We start from the raw sequence: 19,842 nt of genomic DNA, 5'->3' as shown, positions 1-19,842 counted from the left end.
CTTCGGTAAATCTGGAACTGCCTCCACAGACTGCCCTCCAGCTCCAGAAAGGGCCCTGGATTCCCTTCTTCTTCATCTCATTATCTTGTCTACACTTTGTGCCTGTAGGTACTGATTTCTGCACTAACTCCCAGGGCCCTCCCAGCCTGCTACCTCTCCTGGGAATTTTGTTATTTGACCCCCCACTGCACCCCTCCCTGCCATAAGTGCAGGCAAGGTTGCAGACATCCAGCTTCCCAGCTGGTACACCCAGTCTCACACACTGCATCCCCACGGGGACCCTTAGTGCCACTCTCAGAGCAGTTTCAACCACAATCCCCTCACTTTGAAATGTCACCAGGGACAGGCACAGCCCCGACCAAGTCAGTCCCTACGCTGGGCCACCACAGCACCTTTTGGCTAAGAGTTTGACAGCTGTGTGGAGCACTGGCCCCCACCTCCTCCTAGAGGCCACCGGTTGGTCTAAGATGCGATGGGCACTGCAGCACAGTCCCGTGGGGCATCAGCCAGTCCCTTGTCTGTCCTCATGCTGCATGGATCACCTTACACTCTGTCACTTCCCCCTTCACTTTACTCACGACCTCCTCTTCCCCTGAAGGCTCATTTTCCCTTATTGCCTCTTGCTTTTGCGTGTGGCTTAGGACGGCCTTCCCCACTTCCCAATTACAAAAGGAGTCTCCTATATGGTTTCCTAATTCTTTCATACCTTTCCACTTAAAGGGTTGTCTCAGGGATATACTTGGAATTTCCTGACTCCTTTTCCAAATGGATAAGCTGCTAACCCAGCGCCACTTATCACTCCATTCTCACGGTATAATTGGTGCATTCTGGGACCTTCATGCACCCAGCGGAGCATCCCCTCTGTGGCTTCCTGCTGTGGAATTCCTCTTGGGGCACACCCCTTTCTCCCAGGAACCCCTCACTGACTCGGGGACCCTCTGCTCACTGGGTGGCCTGTGGCAGGTGGGGTGCGTGTGTTGGCAGGGAGGGTGTGTTGGTGCCCGTGAGCAGGCGTCTGCCCCAGGTACCTTCTCAGGACGTGCTCTGGCCCACAGGAAACTTAGGAACCCCCCGCCCTGCCTGCTTTAGCACCAAGGGAAATGGGACTGTTTTCTTCCCTCACCAAAATTGCCTCATTTTTGTGAGAGAAAGCAAGGGTTTTTTTCTGTATATAGAGTTGCTCAAAAATTTACGTGGTAGTCATTACCCACACTGGAAATACGGCTATTGTTACATGTTGAACTCACCATGGTTTCTCTCAACCCTTCCCTTTATTTTTCTTTTGTGTGATATATTTGGTCAATCAGGAATTTACATTTTCTGTGTCTTTCAATATTTTCCTGTTAAACTTCTATTTTTTTATTTTACTTTGGATAGTCTTTGAAGGCCCAAGGTTATTAGAAAACGTTTGGCTATATTTCTTTCTAATACAGATAGTTTCCTTTTCAAAGTAAGTTCCTTTGTTAACCTGTTAGTGGTGTGTGTTTTTTGCGTGTGTGTGTGTACATTTGGTTTGAGGTAGACCTCGTACCTTAATTTTCTCTGAATGTGTAATTAATTACACTAATGTCATTTTTTGCAGAACCTGTTTTTAATGTTTTGATTGAAATGTGCTAAGTTGATGGATTAATTGGCAACTTTACAATTTTCCCATCTAGGCACATTTATTTTGATCCTTTTTGTCACTTAGTGAAGTTTTCTTCGTAATGATCTTTCACATTTCTTTTGGGGTCTATTTTTGTTGCTTTGTGAAGGGTCATGGTCTTTACCTCTCCTACAATGCTATGCTACTTCAACTCTGCTGTCCTTATCCCATCTGCCAGCACACTGGACATATCTGTGGTTTCTGCTGCTTTGGAACAACAGTGAAAAGGGATGGTCAAGTGCCTCAGCATCATTACTCATAAAGAGGAGGGAAGGGGAAAAGACAAGGCATTAAGCCCTATTTTTCCACAAATGCTCTTTTCTTAGAACTCTCCCTGTAGACCTTTCATTTCTTTCATTTTACTTTTATATTTTCTTTCTCCCTCTCCCCTGGCAGTGGAGGAGTAGTTCAAACAGGTTCTTCTGGTTTATCCAATCATGTTTCTTTAACCCTGGCAAGGTCTCCATTAAGTCTAGCCACCAGTATTCTATTGTTCTTTGTTCTTGGATATCTGGATATGGGATGATTTTGAAGGAAGGAAAGGTAGTTTGATGGCTCAAGTTATTCCCACAAATAAGCACTCCAAATAACCATGTCACACAACCCCCCTCAGAATAAATATTTCCATCTCACGAAGAGTAATTGTCAATGCATAACTATATATCCAGAATTCTGTATTTTTCATTATCCAGGCCTTTAAATTAAGTAGTAGGTGGATTTGGTGACTTTCTCAACTAGGGAGGGCCTGTGGAGGTAAGGGGAGTGATGGGGGATGTTCCCACCAGCTGTCTCTCTCAGCCTTTTCTACTCTGCCACTTGTGCTGCCCCATGTCAGACCCCACACTTTTCCAAACTTGTGCCTGGGGAAATGAGAAAGTAATCCCAGTGCTCTGAGATCTTCCAATAACTCATCTGGTCATTACCAACACCCAGCCCCCTGTACGGTTTCAATCTAGGAATTGATTTGAGCCAGGAGACATGTGGTTGGCTGTTTTCCCTTCTTCTCCCCTCTCTCACTCCACAAAGTTCCTCTCTGATGGACACTTCCTTTAGGTTCCAAGTTCTCACTACCTATAGCTTGTGGTAGAGATCTGTGGTCAGAGTCCTCCAAGCCTGATTTTTATATGTAATGAGAGTTTGGGGGATTTAGGAAAACTCTAAATCGATGGTTACGAGTTTTAAAAATTAGCTTTGAGGGCTTCCCTGGTGGCGCAGTGGTTGAGAATCTGCCTGCCGGTGCAGGGGACACGGGTTCAAGTCCTGGTCTGGGAAGATCCCACATGCCGCGGAGCAACTAGGCCCGTGAGCCACAACTACTGAGCTTGCGCGTCTGGAGCCTGTGCTCCGCAACAGGAGAGGTCGCGATAGTGAGAGGCCCGCGCACCGCGATGAAGAGTGGCCCCTGCTTGCCACAACTAGAGAAAGCCCTCGCACAGAAACGAAGACCCAACACAGCCATAAATAAATAAATAAATAAATACTTTAAAAAGAAAAATTAGCCTTGAGAACCCTAAGTTTCTTGATCCAGGTATAAGCAGTAGTTTGTTTCTCTTTGTGTGAGGTTATAATCCTAATTATTTAATCTTAATGATCAATGGGCTATACAACAACATTATTTACAGGGGGAGTTAGATATAGTTTGGTTAAATATTTTTTATAATATCATTCCTGTTACATGCTAATGAGACTGCGCCAGATCAGGATTAAGAATGGGCAGGGACACAGTTGGGCAGGTGGGCAACCAGGGCACTGCCCTGTATGTTTGCCTCACTCCTCAGGGAGCTAGAACAGAGAGAGATGTATGTGGAGTCAGGAAGCTCTACAAAGTGTATATCAGGCATCTCACATAGCATTATATCCACAAGGCTGGGCAAAGACAGGTCAACCAATTCTTTATATTCCATCTTAAATTTAAATTTAATTTATTAAAAGAAAATAAGTAGGAACCTAATGGTTCAAAATTCAAAAAATAACAAAGGGTATACATTGTAAATCTTTCTCTCACCTCTGTGTCGCCACTACCCAGTTTTCCCCCACCAGAGGCAATATTATCAATTTCTTGTGCATCTATATATATAGAGAGGGAGAGAATATATGGCAAAATATGTAATATATGTTTGTATATATATATTCACAGACATATAATAATCTTGTCAATCCTTTGATATCATTACATAAAAAATTGCTTTTTAGTTTATAGTTGAATAGTATTTTATTGTATAAATATGCCATAATTATTTAGTCAGTCCCTTATGTGTGGATATTTAGGGTTTTTCACCATTTTTCTTGATATTAGAAATAATGATTCAATGGTTATACATATTTACATATTATACATATTTCTTTTTCTTCCCCTCTCTTTCCTTTTTCCATCTACCCAATTTTAGTTGATTAAATTATATTTCTTAGTGTTTGTCTTTTTACTACTCAATATACTTGGACCCCTATTGCCAGATTTGTCTGCTTTAGATGTCATCTTTTGACCCCCAGGTACTAAGGATAAGAAAACCAACATATTTACATTACCTCTCACTTTCTTTTTCTTTCTTTCTCTCCCAATTGTTGCTAATTATATCATTTCTACTCCATCTGGGTTTATCACCATTACATTTGTTCTGTAACCATAATCACCACATTTGTTTTGGTCTTCGTCTTAAATTTGCATAGATTTGACACTAATTGCTAGACTTTTGCTAAGGTTTCTTCCTTTCCTGTCACTTTTGCCTTCATCTCTGTGATTGTTAAATTTCTTCTACATTTTCCCTGAGGCCTGACAGCTCACATTTCAGCTCATTCTTGTCTTACCATCCTTTTCTTGAGCTCTTGCTTAATTGCTTCATTAAAACTTTCTAATTCATGGTGAAATATCTGGTGACAATTTTCACCTACTATTTTTCAGATGAGTTTTCTTTATCTGCCATGCATTTTTCAGGTCCCTTTTCTTCTTTTTTCCCTTGCATTACCTCTGTTTACCTCTTGTGTCAGTTCCATTTTGATTCCCCATCTTTGAGGGATATCAGGTTTTACTGAACCAGTTTTTTGCAGAATGTTCATCTAGGACAAGGGCCAGGATTGTCTGATACCAAGAATTTTTTTATGGCTCAAGTCATTAGAGAGAGGTAGCTGTGGGGCTGCTAAAAGTGCAGTCTCTCTTCTCTCCTGCTGCTCGAGGCCACACTCATCTCTAATGCTTTCTGGGGACAGATTATTTCCTGCAAATATGACCTTTGTGACTCCTTATTTGGCCCAATCTCTCTTTCCTTCTTATTATGGATCTTCTGCTCCATGGTGGCTCCAGCTGTCAAGTTGTGCATGCTTCTTATCTTTAAGAAATACACAAATTTGTTAAGAGGGTAGATCTCATGTTAAGTGTTCTTACCATAATAAGAAAGAAAGAAAGGAATAAAGAAGGAAGGAAGGAAGGAAGGAAGGGAGGAAGAAACAGTCTTTTTCTTTTCTGGAATTCGTTGTTGTCTTGTGGCTTACTTGAGAAAGTAGAATCACAGCTAGAGAGTTTCTGGAAAATTAACTAAACAGACTGTAAAGCATAAAACTAATTTACAATTCATGGAGATGTTCTCTGTGAAGGAGTTAGAGACCAGCATACTGCGAGCCTTAGTTTGGACAGAGCCTCTAGTCAGGCCCAGAAAGACAAATAACGCCATGTTCTCTGCCAGCCTTCCTGAGCGTTCTTACTACATGACACAGGGGGAAAAGTAACACACAACAAAGTTTCTTCCTGTCCCAGTAACTGAGCTTGTGCCAATTAAGAGAAAATTGGGTGACACAAAAGATGCTTAAATCACATCTCATTGCATCTTTAGTTGAAGTGGCTTTTCATGATTAATCTTCTTAGCATTCATCACACTCCATTGTATTTTCCATTTTCTTTGCCTGTATTCCCCACTAGATGATAAGTTCTATGAACCCAAGAATGGTACCTGTTTTGTTTACTATTGAATCTCCATCTGTCCTGCACATAATTAGTGCTCAGTGTCTACTCAATTTGATTGTCTAGCATTCAAGCTGCAATTTTGGGTCTGGACAGGAATTTGTGCTTATCTAGATATTTTTGAGAAATATCTTCAATAAATGTGCATTATGTTTGCAAAGAGAAATTTGTTTTAAAAGTATGTTTAACAATATTTACAATATGGCCCTAATTAATTTTAAAGAGGCAGGTACTTGAAAAAGACAAGAACGTTACACGCTCTGTATCTTGAGGTCCTGTTCTCAAGTCTCTTCTCTTTCCAGGAATCTCATCCATTGCCATGGCTTCAGTTATCACCTGCATGTTAATGACTCACAAGTCTATATATCCAGAGTCCAAGATTAATTTATTTGATGCCTACAGATTTCATATCCCACAGATATTTCAACTTCAACAAATTTGAAATTGGAGTCATCATTCCCCAGTCCCACACCAAAACTGTTTCCCTTCCTGTCTTCCCTGTCTTGGTGAGCACAATCACCATCCACTCAGTTGCACCTGCCAGAAACCTCGTCATTACTGACTCCTTCCTTCTCTCTCATCCCATATTGCTAGCCTATCTCAAAATCCCTTTTATTCCACTTATTTAATATTTTTTACAAATGTTAACATTATCAGAACAATACATACATAATAGCAGAGCAATTAGTACAGAGTTTATGATGAAAATGAGTCATTTCCCCTCCTGCTCTTCCCTAGACTCAGGACCACTCTCTAGAGTCCAGAGGCAACTTTTCTTCACTTATCTGATGTTAGCTTCTTCTGATTCAGTGTTTCTCAACCAGGGGTGATTTTGCTTCCAGAGTACATTTGTTAGTGTCTGGAGACATATTTGGTTGTCACAACAGAGGACAGGCGTGCTACTGGCATCTTGTGGGTAGATGCCAGGGATCCTCCAGTGCACAAGGCAGCCCCCAGCCCAAAACGTTGGTAGTGCCAAGACTGAGAACTGTTCTTGTGGTCATCTTCAAAATGCCAAAAATATACTTGTACTCTAATGAACTTCTGATATGTAAATAGGACACTTAGCTCATTAATCTTACAGCCCTTCCTTCCTTTCTCTTATTCCTGATGTTTGTAGCGTTATTATTATTTTAGTTTAATCATACAGTCAACAATTATTTATTGAACACCACTGTGTGCCAAGCACTATTCAAAACATTTAGAATTCCGTAGTGAGCAAGACAGACATAGCCTTTATTAAGCTTGCTTTCTTATGGAGGAAGTAGGCCATAAAATCAATTAAACTAAATAAAGTAGCTAAATTTGACTTTAAATTATATACATAAACCTTTATTTTGTTTCATAAACTTCCAGCAGGACTTGTTCACTTCTCACTTTATAAAATGAGGATATCAGCTCTGCTGTCTTTTCTTCTGTCTTTTATCATCTTCTTCTACATCCCACATTCTGTCAGCTATATTTTATTGTCTCATGCCTACTTAAAATTTCCTCCCCACAGGTGATATGTGAATCATTTTCTAAAACTATACAAAATAGATTCACATGTTAGGAGACTACTTCAGCTCAGCAATGAACAGCATTTATATAGTCATAATCATCTAAATACTGTTCACAAAACATTAAGGAAAGAAATTGAAGATGATACAAAGAAATGGAAAAATATTCTGTGTTCTTAGATTGGAAGAATTAATATTGTTAAAATGGCCATACTACCTAAAGCAATCTACAGATTTAATGCAATCCCTATCAAAATACCTAGGACATTTTTCACAGAACTAGAACAAATAACCCTAAAATTCATATGGAACCACAAAAGACCCTGAATTGCCAAAGCAAGCTTGAGAAAAAAAGAACAAAACTGGAGGTAGCACCCTTCCAGACTTCAGACTATTCAACAAAGCCACAGTATCAGAACAGCATGATACTGGCACAAAACAGACACATAAAGTAATGGAAGAGAATAAAGAGCCCAGAAATAAACCCACACACCTGTGGTCAATTAATCTATGACAAAGGAGGCAAGAATATACAATGGAGAAAAGACAACCTCTTCAATAAGTGGTGCTGGGAATATTGGACAGCTACATGTAAAACAATGAGATTAGAACATTCCCTCATACCACATACAAAAACAAATGCAAAATGGATTAAAGACCTAAATGTAAGACCTGAAACCTTAAAACTCCTAGAAGAAAACATAGGCAGAACATTCTTTGACATAAATCACAGCAATATATTTTTGGATCTGTTTTTTTAAGGCAAAAGAAATAAAACAAAAATAAACAAATGGGACCTCACTAAACTTAAAAGTTTTTGCACAGCAAAGGAAATCATTGACAAAATGAAAAGACAGTTACAGAATGGGAGAAAATATTTGCAAATGATAACAGACAAGGTGTTAATATTCAAAGCATATAAATAGCTTATACAACTCAATATCAAAAAACCAAACAACGCAATCAAAAAATGGGCAGAAGACCTGAATAGACATTTTTCCAAAGAAGACATACAGATGGCTAACAGGCACATAAAAAGATTCTCAACATGGCTAGTTATTAGAGGAATGCAAATCAAAACGAGTTACCACCTCACACCTGTCAGAATGGCTAGCATCAAAAAGTCTACAAATAACGGATGTTGGAGAGGATGTGAAGAAAAGGAAACCCTTGTACACTGTTGGTAGGCATGTAAATTGGTACAGCCACTATGGGAAACAGTATGGAGGTTCCTAAAAAAATTAAAAATAGAACTACCATATGATCCAGCAATTCCACTCCTAGGTATATACCTGGGAAAAATGAAAAAACTAATTCGAAAAGATACATGCACCCCAATGTTCATAGCAGCACTATTTACAATAGCCAAGACAAAGAAGCAACCCAAGTGTTCTTCAACAGACAAATGGATAAAGAAGATGTGAGATATATATATGAATATTACCCATTAAAAAAGAATGAAATTCTGCCATTTGCAGCAATGTGGATAGACTTAGAGAATATTATGCTCAGTGAAATGTCAGACAGAGAAAGACAAATACTGTATGATATCACTTATATGTGAAATCTAAAAAATAATCCAATATAGCAAAACAGAAACAGACTCACAGATACAGAAAACAAACTAGTGGTTACCAGAGGGGAGAGAGAAGGGGGGAGGGGCAAGTTAGGGGTATGGGATTAAGAGATACAAACTACTATGTATAAAATAGATAAGCAACAAGCATATATTGTATAGCACAGGGAGTTATAACCATTATCTTGTAATAACTTTTAATCTGTAAAAGTACTGAATCAGTATGCTGTACACCTGAAACTAATATAATATTGTTAATCAACTATACTTCAATAAAAAGTATATACTGTTTATTGATTTTCAATGCATAGAGTTGAAGGCAGAAAGCTTTAATGGAAGACTTGGTTGTTATAGAACATAATGTAAAAGTTAACTGGAACTCACGATAGAGATAGATAGATAGATAGATAGATAGATAGATAGATAGATAGATAGATATAGAGAAATAGACATAAGGCTATGTAAAGCAAAAAAACTAGGAACATTTTCTCCATTAGAAGGGTAAGTTCCCCTTGCTTTCAAGACCCCATGAAGACACCCTTTTGATGATGATACCACTTGACTCCCTCAGGTGCCTTCACATGTTCAATGTAGGTCTTTCTTGGGATGCAGAAGGGTTGCCTTTATATCTATTTGGTCACTTCAGACTGTTCTGGGAGCCATGTAGCCATGGTCCACTCATGCACTGTCGTCTGGTATGGTAGAACTACGTGTGAGTTATAAATCAATTTTATCAGTGTATGGATGCAACTTATCCTGAGAATATTTACTTAGTAACTTAGGAGCTCATTCAAGCCTGCACCATCCTAGGTGACATGGCCGGATCCCACAGACACCTAAGATTAGCTTTTGCTTCAATCTGGTCCACTATAGTCACTTAGAAATGTTCTGGAATCCGAGGTCAAGGCTCTTGACTTGAGTCACTTAAAGGATACTGTTGTTAGATTCAAGACTAAATAGATTCTTTTTCCTTATAATCCTTCAAATGCTGAACTCACTCTTTATCTTAATTTGCTGCATATTTGAAGCAAGTACACACTTTGCACTTTGTTTTTTTTTTAAGTCTGTTGTTGATTGCTGCCTAACAAAGCACTCCAAAATTCAGTAGCTTAAAAAAGACATTTCATTTGCTCATTATTTTGCGTATCAGGAGTTTGCACTGGTTGGTTCTTCTGCTATTCTTGCCTGAGGTCATTTATGTGACTGGAGTCAGCTGGCAAATCAGTTGGGGGCTGATTTTCCTCTGACTAAGGTTGGCAGATGTAACAAATAAAAATACAGGATGCCCAGTTAAATTTGAATTCCAGTTAAATAATTAATAATTGTTTTAGTATAAGTATGCCCCATGCAATATTTGGGACATACTTATACTGAAAAATGTTTTATGTTCATCTGAAATTCAAATTTAACTGGGAGTCCTGTATTTTATCTGGCAGCTCTTCCTAGGGGTCCTCAGAGCAGTTCATGTCTGTTCTACACGGTCTCATCCTCTAGCAGGCTAGTCTTCTTAGCACATGGTGGTTTCAGAGCAGGAAGAGTGTAATGCCCACTGAAAATGCACTGTTCAAGCCTCTTCATGGGTCATGTTTTCTAATGTTCAAACTGGCCAAAGCAAATCACATGCCAGGCCCAGATTCAGTGTGGGAGGGGATTATACAATGGTATGGTAACAAGGAGGCATGGTCCATTGGGGGCTATTACTGCAATATTTTCTTAGAGGTCCTTCTAATTGTTTTTCTTCCCTTATTTGCCTGTATCATACCCTCTAGTTCTTCTAACCTCTCAATTGATTTTAACAAGTCCCCTTTTGTTCACTTACTACCCCAAATCTTCTGTCTTCTTGCTCCACTTTGGTCTGATAAACCAGGGACTGTTATTTAGCTGTCATCTTAAAACTAACCTTTATTGCTTTCCCAAATTGTGATCACCATTTCCTTGATTCCATATTTACCTTTGACTTGCTTACTACCTTCTTTTCTTGAAGTCCATGTTCAAATAATTTCCTAAGAGAAGGTCCACAAGAGGAAAAATTTGTGTACTTCCAGTCCTAAAAACATCTTCATGGTCATCACATACCTATTTGATATGTGGGTATGTCTGTTTAGAAATAGAATACTAGAGAAAAGCATATTTTCTAAGAATCTGAAGGCATTTATACATTGTCATATATCCAGTATTATGAATAACATGTCTGATGCCAGTTCTGCTTTGCAGATGACTTTATTCCTACCGTCGAGAAATTTTAGGGTCTCCTTTTAATCCTTATTATTCTAAAATTTCTTGGCGATATGTCTAGATGAGGGTTTTTTAATTCATTGTATTGGACACAAAATGCAGGTTTCTTTTTAATTAAAAAAAAGAAAAATACAGAGAAGAATAATGAAGATCTACATATAAATCATTCATAATTAACAACAAACATTAACACTTTGATGTATTTATTTAAAATTTCTTTATTAATAGACAAAATTAAACTACAAAATTGTTAGGGTCACATTTTCCTCAATCTCTTCCCAGAAGCAAGTGATATTGTAAAATTGATGTGCATCTTTCAGTACACATTTTTAATTTTGTATCCAAAATAATGTATAGTATTGTTTTATAATCTTAAAATTATATAAATGGCATTATATTGTATCTTTCTACAAATTGCTTATTTCACTCAACATTAGGTTTCTGAGAATTGTCTAGAATGATCCGTAGAGATCTAGTTCACCTATTTTTACTGCTTTATAAATTCTATTATATAGATAGATGACATATTATATTATTCACAAACCTACAGCAAATATCAACCTCACTGCTGAAACATCAGCCATTAAAATCAGAAACATGACAAGTATGCACTGTATCATCAATACTGTTGCTCTGGAGGTCCTTGACAGTGCAATGAGATAAGAAAAAGAAACAAGCTATAAAATATTGAATAAGAGGAGATAAAACTGTCATAATTTGTAAACTATGTTTCTCTAGTTAAAAAGTCAGAAAGAAAAAAGAGGCAAAATAATAAATATAATAAGAGAGTTCACCAAAGGACCCTGACTGTAGAAACAATGTTACATCAAGAGCTTTTATACAAACAAGCAAAAATCATTTCCCATAATACTTACTTTTGATGGAAAAAATATATATATAAGTACAAAATTCAAAAGGCACAAAAGACAAAAAATAAAAATGAGTCTTTTACTGACTTTTTCCCATACAAACCCAATATATCCACAAGGAGGCAAAAAGTGTTATGCCTTTAATTGTGTATCACTACACAATTTTATATGATGATTTAAAAAAAGATAATTTTTACTAAAATAGAAAATTTTAAATCATACATGACAGAATATATTATATAAAATGTTTATAATAATATACACAACACAGTGTGCTCCAACTTGCTTTCTCTCACAAAAATGAGGCAATTTTGGTGAGGGAAGAAAACAGTCCCATTTCCCTTGGTGCTAAAGCAGGCAGGGCGGGGGGTTCCTAAGTTTCCTGTGGGCCAGAGCACGTCCTGAGAAGGTACCTGGGGCAGACGCCTGCTCACGGGCACCAACACACCCTCCCTGCCAACACACGCACCCCACCTGCCACAGGCCACCCAGTGAGCAGAGGGTCCCCGAGTCAGTGAGGGGTTCCTGGGAGAAAGGGGTGTGCCCCAAGAGGAATTCCACAGCAGGAAGCCACAGAGGGGATGCTCCGCTGGGTGCATGAAGGTCCCAGAATGCACCAATTATACCGTGAGAATGGAGTGATAAGTGGCGCTGGGTTAGCAGCTTATCCATTTGGAAAAGGAGTCAGGAAATTCCAAGTATATCCCTGAGACAACCCTTTAAGTGGAAAGGTATGAAAGAATTAGGAAACCATATAGGAGACTCCTTTTGTAATTGGGAAGTGGGGAAGGCCGTCCTAAGCCACACGCAAAAGCAAGAGGCAATAAGGGAAAATGAGCCTTCAGGGGAAGAGGAGGTCGTGAGTAAAGTGAAGGGGGAAGTGACAGAGTGTAAGGTGATCCATGCAGCATGAGGACAGACAAGGGACTGGCTGATGCCCCACGGGACTGTGCTGCAGTGCCCATCGCATCTTAGACCAACCGGTGGCCTCTAGGAGGAGGTGGGGGCCAGTGCTCCACACAGCTGTCAAACTCTTAGCCAAAAGGTGCTGTGGTGGCCCAGCGTAGGGACTGACTTGGTCGGGGCTGTGCCTGTCCCTGGTGACATTTCAAAGTGAGGGGATTGTGGTTGAAACTGCTCTGAGAGTGGCACTAAGGGTCCCCGTGGGGATGCAGTGTGTGAGACTGGGTGTACCAGCTGGGAAGCTGGATGTCTGCAACCTTGCCTGCACTTATGGCAGGGAGGGGTGCAGTGGGGGGTCAAATAACAAAATTCCCAGGAGAGGTAGCAGGCTGGGAGGGCCCTGGGAGTTAGTGCAGAAATCAGTACCTACAGGCACAAAGTGTAGACAAGATAATGAGATGAAGAAGAAGGGAATCCAGGGCCCTTTCTGGAGCTGGAGGGCAGTCTGTGGAGGCAGTTCCAGATTTACCGAAGAGACAGCTTCGGCTAGGGCGGCCCCGTCAAGGCAGGCACCTCCCCACAGAGTGTGACAAGCCCAAGCTTTGATGACCCTGTCTAATGTTTGCCATGGGGAAACCTGGCAAGAAACTCATCTGGTTGCAGAAGACAGGTGGGTTACTTTGTGCTTGGTGGTCCCCTGCTGTTTCATTTCTGAATTAAGCATGGGAGGAGGCACCTTAGTCTTTCCAGTGCTGAAAGCCTCTGAATGTCTTAATCAGGCCCTGACTGGCAGGCGTGCGCCCCCCCCCTCCACGCCCCCCGCTGAAGTGCCCCTCCGCACCCCTGTAGTAGGCAGAACTGGGAACTGGGCTCCTGCCCTGGCACAGCAACCAACAAAGGAACGAAGGGCAGACCAGAGCCCTGCGCTTCCACACGCAGGGAGTGTTTTCGGGAGGGCAGTGCCAGCAAAAGGAGAGGGGGCTCTTGACTTGGGCCAAGACCACACCGTGGAGACACGTCAATGCTGGCAGGCTGCCCTGTGACAGAACTGCTCAGGAGATGGGCGGAAGGTCTCCGAGGCCCTCCCTGCGATAGGAGTCAGCTGTGGCTTGAAAGCGCCAAATGCCTGCCTCGGAGATGGTGGACCTACTGCCTGTGGCAGGACTCAAAACGGGGACTCGGCAGAGTGCGGAGCGGGAGGGAAGCACGTGTTAATCTGGGACCCCGAGCCAGGAGGAAGGAGAAGTGCTCTGCCTTTGGGCTGAGATCACAGAGGCTGAGCAATAAGGTGTCGCTGAAGACACCATCGGCCAGCAGGCTCCACTGGGACGAGTGGATGCGGGGCTGCCCGCAGGGCAATCCTGCATGGGAAACAGACTGCCCAGCCCACCTGAGGCTGGCTTGGGAGAAAGGGGGGACCACGTTAGCAGCTCTTTGAAAACAAGACAGGGCCCCAGAGCCAGCAAACAAAGCCCCGGCGGGGTGAGCATTGCTGGGGGTGTGATGTCGCAGCAACCGCAGTCACATGCTGGCCAGTCAAGGCACCAGGGCCTGGGGAGGGGCAGAGTCCCTGGCAGGCACCCATGACTACTAGTCAGCCCAAACTGTGGGGTGGATGAGTACCAGCAGGAGAGTGGCAACCCACCTGCCCCCCAAACTCCAGGGGAAGGGAGGAAAACGTTGGAAAAAAACTAAAAATTTGAAATAAAACTATGCTCCGTATGGAGGAGGGCAGTCAGAAGGCAGAGCACTTGTACACAGCTGATGCCCAGGGAGCAGTGGCCCAGAGTCACATCCCAGGGAGACCAGGAGAGGGCACCGGGCTCAGAAGCAGCACTGCCCAAAGGAAGCTTCTTGTCCCCTCTGTTAGCCAGGGCTTTGAGGAAGAGAACCATTTCACGACACATCAAAAACACGCAGGGAGGGCTTCCCTGGTGGCGCAGTGGTTAAGAATCTGCCTGCCAATGCAGGGGACACGGGTTCGAGCCCTGGTCTGGGAAGATCCCACATGCCGCGGAGCAACTAAGCCCGTGAGCCACGGCTACTGAGCCTGCGCGTCTGGAGCCTGTGCTCCGCAATGGGAGAGGCCGCGACAGCGAGAGGCCCGCGCACCGCGATGAAGAGTGGCCCCCGCTCGCCGCAACTGGAGAAAGCCCTCGCATAGAAACGAAGACACAACACAGCCAAAAATAAATAAATTAATTAATTTAAAAAAAAAAACACTTAGGGAACCTGGCTTTGGTGATGCAGGGGCTGAGGCTTGCTGGGAGGGGTCTGGAAATGTTGGGACGGGGTGGTGGAATGAGTTGCCCAGATTCATGGAGTGGTTCAGTGTGCAGGGCTGCGTTCTTCCTTTCCTCCACGGGGTGCCAGGGGCTTGGATGGAGGGCATGAATATGTCTCCTGATGGATGGACCAGCCATGGCCATGCCACGCCCCTCAGCATCTGCCCTCCCACCCCTGCGGGGATTCACGGAGGCCTCCACTGTCCCCTTCCTGGATCCCACAGAAGTACCAGGGATAGGGCAGAAAGGAGGCTCTCCAGAGGAAGCAACGGCCAAGCCTTTTCACTCAGCCAGGAGTTTGAGCTTGGCATCCCAAGGAAGGGAGGGGGCCTGGAAGTAGGTTTCACAGCTGCTTCTCAGGAGAGAGAACACAAAGCAGGCACCCAGCAAGTAGCAACTGTTACTGCTATAACTGTGCACTAAATTGTGCAGGGCTGGGTTGCCCTGTGGCCCCCAAGGATGTGTAGGCAAAGCCTCAAGGATACTGACCTTCCTCTCTAGGCCAGCAGGCGAGGAAAGACACCTTCATCGAGGGAAGGATTCCTCTGCATCAGGCACTGTGCTGCCTGCTTCACAGGTGCTGTCTCCTTTAGTCCTCCCAACAGTCCTTCTTAATTCCACCCTCCACCCCATTCCCCTGCCCCATCCCCACCCCCAGCCCCTTCTGGGAGCTTATCCTGAACCCTGCAGCCCATCTCTTCCCCTGCCTCCTGTGGGCACTGCTAGGGGGACATTTTTCAGGAGCAAATGCCCCAGTTAGTTAGCACTGGTCGTGTATTTTGGGCTTCCTCTTCACGCAGACTATAAACTCAAAGACAAGTACCATGTCTCGTTTTTGCCAGTTAAAGCACACAGCTTTATTGGTGATACATAAAAATGCAGACTTGGTGGACGAGGCTGAGTCAGTACAGCTCATAGAAGGGGAGTGTACATGTTTTGCTGAATAGGTTTACCATCCATAGGCTCGTGAAGAAAAGAGAGTAAATGAAAAAGAATTCAACCTACGCAGCAACCAATGCATTTTCGGCACAAGCTCCCACATGGGTCTGGTCTCCACAAGGTGGTCCAGCTTAGACAGGGAGACCACCACAGGCAAGGCATCCCTTGTCAGGCTAGAAAATGTTGTTCTTTCACCACACAGCTGAAATGATCCCTTTACCACAGGAAGAAGGCTGCAAGGGAGCAATTTACAATGCGCACTGCCTGCAGACTGCAAAACCAAGAGGTTACTCAGAGCTCTGTGGGAACCCCTGCCTGGCCAACAAGAGAGTGGTCCTGGATTTAGCAAGTGTAACTTTCACCCAGAGATATGGCTATTGGCTAAGGCTGGATCTTCAATAGCACCCGCTGCAGAGTCTTTGATTGAGAACACAAGTGTGTGTTCACTGATCGGGTTTTGGTTCGGGGAGGATCAGTCCCATCCTGTTGGAGGGGGCCATTTAAGAGGCCGGGATTTCTGGGAGAAGCTGTCTGTTTGCGTTCCTGATAAAGAGGGACAGGAAGGAGAGCAGCATTTGGGCTCCCAGCAACTCCCCCGCCAAGACTGGCTTTTCAGACAAACCCATCAAGGGTTTCACAACGTGCCCCTCAGCACACTCACTTCCCTCTGGTATCAAAGGAAACTTCAAGCCTGAAACGGACTTGGCAAGCATGTTATTAATAACTGTCATGATTATTAACAAATTTAATCCGGCCTGCTGCAGAAATGAGTTGCAGCAAAGTGACACAGTCTCCCGACACACTTCGTTGATGTATGTCTTAATCTGGCCCTGATTTGCAACACTGGCATTCAAGTCATCCGGGGCACAGAAAGCCTCAACAGCAGGGTCGGGAATAGGGATCGTGTTTCCAGCAATGGAGAGGCTGGCCAAATGACTATTGATATCGTGGCTAAATGAAAAACCAGTGTCCCTGGGCTGAGCTAACAACACTTTTCCCTGAATGAAAGGGCACTTGGAGAGGCCAAGAACACAACTGAAATTTTCAATATCTTAAGCATCACTAAAAAAAAGTCCTCATTTTCATTAGTGAAAGAGTGATTTTTCTTCATTCAGACTATTTCCTCTTTGAGAGGCCCTAGGTTCTTACTGCCCATGTCTCATGTCAGCCTCATCCCCAGGACTTGGCTTTTCCTGGTTCTTTGAGTAAAGACCAGACCCCTTACCCATCCTTATCCATATGAAGTTCCCTACAATTCTGGTTGTTTCTCACTGTGTTTATGTCCTCTTCTGATTAGTGGATGAACACTGTAGCAACTTCTAGCCCTGACCTCCAGAACTGCTTTCACTAAATCAGCATTTCGAGCACACTCTATATCTGTGACAAGTCACAGGAGGTTCTCACTCTTTTAAAAGCCATCTAATTTGTAGTGTTCTAGGTAGGAGACTGTTGGACGTTCTTTTCCTGGACACAAATTGCACTAACTGCCATCTGACAGGAAACTAGGGGAAATGCAAATACATAGAGCTTTCATATGAGTTTCCATAGATATACATGTCAATACTCAGGATACAAGGGTATCAGTATCTCTCTTTCCTGAGTTAGGGTCTTAATTTTCAAACATTTCTCCTCTGGCATTTATCTCCCTTAAACTCGTTCCCACTGTTTCCTCAGAGGTACAACATTTAACTTTTCCAGCACCCAAGTAGGAGGAGAGGAGAACAAAGGTTGGGAGAGGTAGCTGAGTTGCCTCTAGACCCTGCATTCTGACTCCAACCTCCCTCCCCATCCCTATCTCCAAGAGATAACAATGTGTGGAGCAATTTCCTTCTTCCTTTGCCTAGATTTATGTCTACTTGTAGACACAGAAGAAAGAATGGAGACTGGTAGATGTCCAGGCACATAAGTGTCCTCTCTCCAGAGTGAGAAATCTGCCTTTCAAATGTCTCCCATTTAGGTCTTAGGCACAGCCCCTACCCTGCCCTCCAGACCCTTTCATCACCCCATCCTTCCCCCACAAATGCCCACCTTTTCCATTCCTCTGCGCCCCAGTCACTCTCTTGACCTCGCTTTCTCCCATCAAATGGCCACTTTTCTGTTCTACCCGTCATTTCTGCTGTATAAACACTGCTTCCCCAGAGCCAAAAAGGATTGGGGTTAAGTAATGCTTTTCTGAAGGCAGGATAGTGAAAGAACAGGTTCTGGTTTTGGGCTTGCCTCTACCGCCACCTTGTGACCGGTCCAGGCCCCACGTTTCCTTGAAAGAACTGCTCACTTCAGTTTCTACTAAATATCCTGTATGTAATGGGTTTCCTCTTCCTTTCCTTTGGGTGTGCTGCCCCCTACAGGCAGACAAGCTAACCAACAGATAAAGGTCTGTGAACATTTAGTGCAGGGTGTTAGGCCACAGTTCCTACCTTTTACTGATTCAAGACTGTCAAACGGTCCCCACCTCTCACTCCCAGACCCCAACATCAGCTCTCCCCCCGACCTCATGCACCATTTAGAGAACTAAAATGAGCTGGTGGATAGCCTGAGGCTGTGGGGAAAGCTGACTCTGCCCCTTCAGGTCTCTGCTACCTAACTCCACCGCGACCCCAAGACTCCCCAGGCAATGCTCACTCTCACACCAACCTGCACACAATCAGAGCAGTTTCTTCCTTCTTCACTTGACTACAAACACATCTCCCTGATATCAACAGGAAGCTGATGGCCGGACCAAAAACACCACCTCTCCACAATTCTTGGTCACCTGAGATACGTCACCAATGAGCCATGGTCCCCAAGTTTCTCTCCTACCAGTAGTGATGCAAGAGTATGCCCGCCTCTCTCCTTTCCCCCCCAGCACACCAGACCTGTCACTCATTTTTTCTTTGCCAATCCTAGAGACCAAAAGATAAGGCATTTCCATTTTGTTGAAATTTGCCTTTCTCTAATTTCCAAGGAAGGAACCTATCTTCTCCTGGAGCAACTATTTCAGTTTATACTTCTTTGTCTTCTCTTAGAATATAGGGCAACAGCCCATCTCGTCACTTCCCCTCCACTCAGCCGCTAATATCCATCATCTTTCTTGGACCCATGAGAAAGCACATTGCATGAAATAAGACATAGAGCAAGAGATAATTTAGATATTTATTGCCTCTGCTCATTTTCTTGGAAATACTGGCTTTTTATAAAGATTTGTACATGCTTTTATATGCATAAGGAGTTTTCAGGAGTGATGTTTTCCAAAATGTCACCACTGGTTATTTCTGAGACATATATTTAAGGCATAATACATTCTAGGTATAGTGCCAACTGCTAAGGTCAATGGGACATGGAGATGAACAGATTTGTCTCTTGGTAAAGACCACCTGGTTTCTCAGACAGGCCCCCACAAGGCAGCATTTACCTTGCTGAGTTCACACACTCCAGGATCTAGATCTTAATTTTGTCTTCAGACTAAAAGTATGCACAACTGATGACCTTATGCACAAGACAAATGCATACATATGTTCACCAAAAGACAAGAATAAGAACATGCATAGTAGCACTGTTCATATTATCCCCAACCGGAAACAACTCAAATATCCATTAACAGTAGAATGGATAAATAAAATACAGTATATTCATAAATGTGGTGTATATTCATAAATGGCCATGAATATTATATATGCAACAGTATGGATTAATCTCACAATGTTAGCTAAAATAAAAAAGATACAAAAGAATACATACTGTGTGACTTCCTTTACAGAAAGTTAAAAAAAAAAACACGCAAAACTAATCCATGGTTTTAGAAGTCAGAATAGTGGTTACCCTTGGGATGCACTATTGACTAGATGGGCACATGGGGGAAGCTTCCAATGTGCTGTTCATGTTTTGTTCCTTACTCACTTTGTGAAAATGTATTGAGCTGAACACTTAGGATTTGTTCACTATTCTGTGTATATGGTATAC

At 42.8% G+C, this 19,842-nt stretch overlaps 1 pseudogene across 1 annotated transcript; it reads right to left on the bottom strand.

Moving 5' to 3' along the window:
• Window positions 1-15,791: 15,791 nt before the first annotated feature.
• LOC309652171 (protein ARMCX6 pseudogene) lies at window positions 15,792-17,132 on the bottom strand (annotated as a pseudogene). Its single transcript has 2 exons — window positions 17,129-17,132; window positions 15,792-16,954 (listed from the first exon to the last, which is right to left on the bottom strand). The product of its transcript is annotated as a protein ARMCX6 pseudogene (transcript).
• Between the last annotated feature and the right edge of the window lie 2,710 nt (window positions 17,133-19,842).

The sequence above is a fragment of the Balaenoptera physalus genome (assembly GCF_965194825.1).
Source record: "Balaenoptera physalus genome assembly, chromosome: X".
Classification (NCBI taxonomy): Eukaryota; Metazoa; Chordata; class Mammalia; order Artiodactyla; family Balaenopteridae; genus Balaenoptera; species Balaenoptera physalus.
Note: the sequence above shows the minus strand (reverse complement) of the source record. Positions and strands in the feature narration are given on the sequence as shown.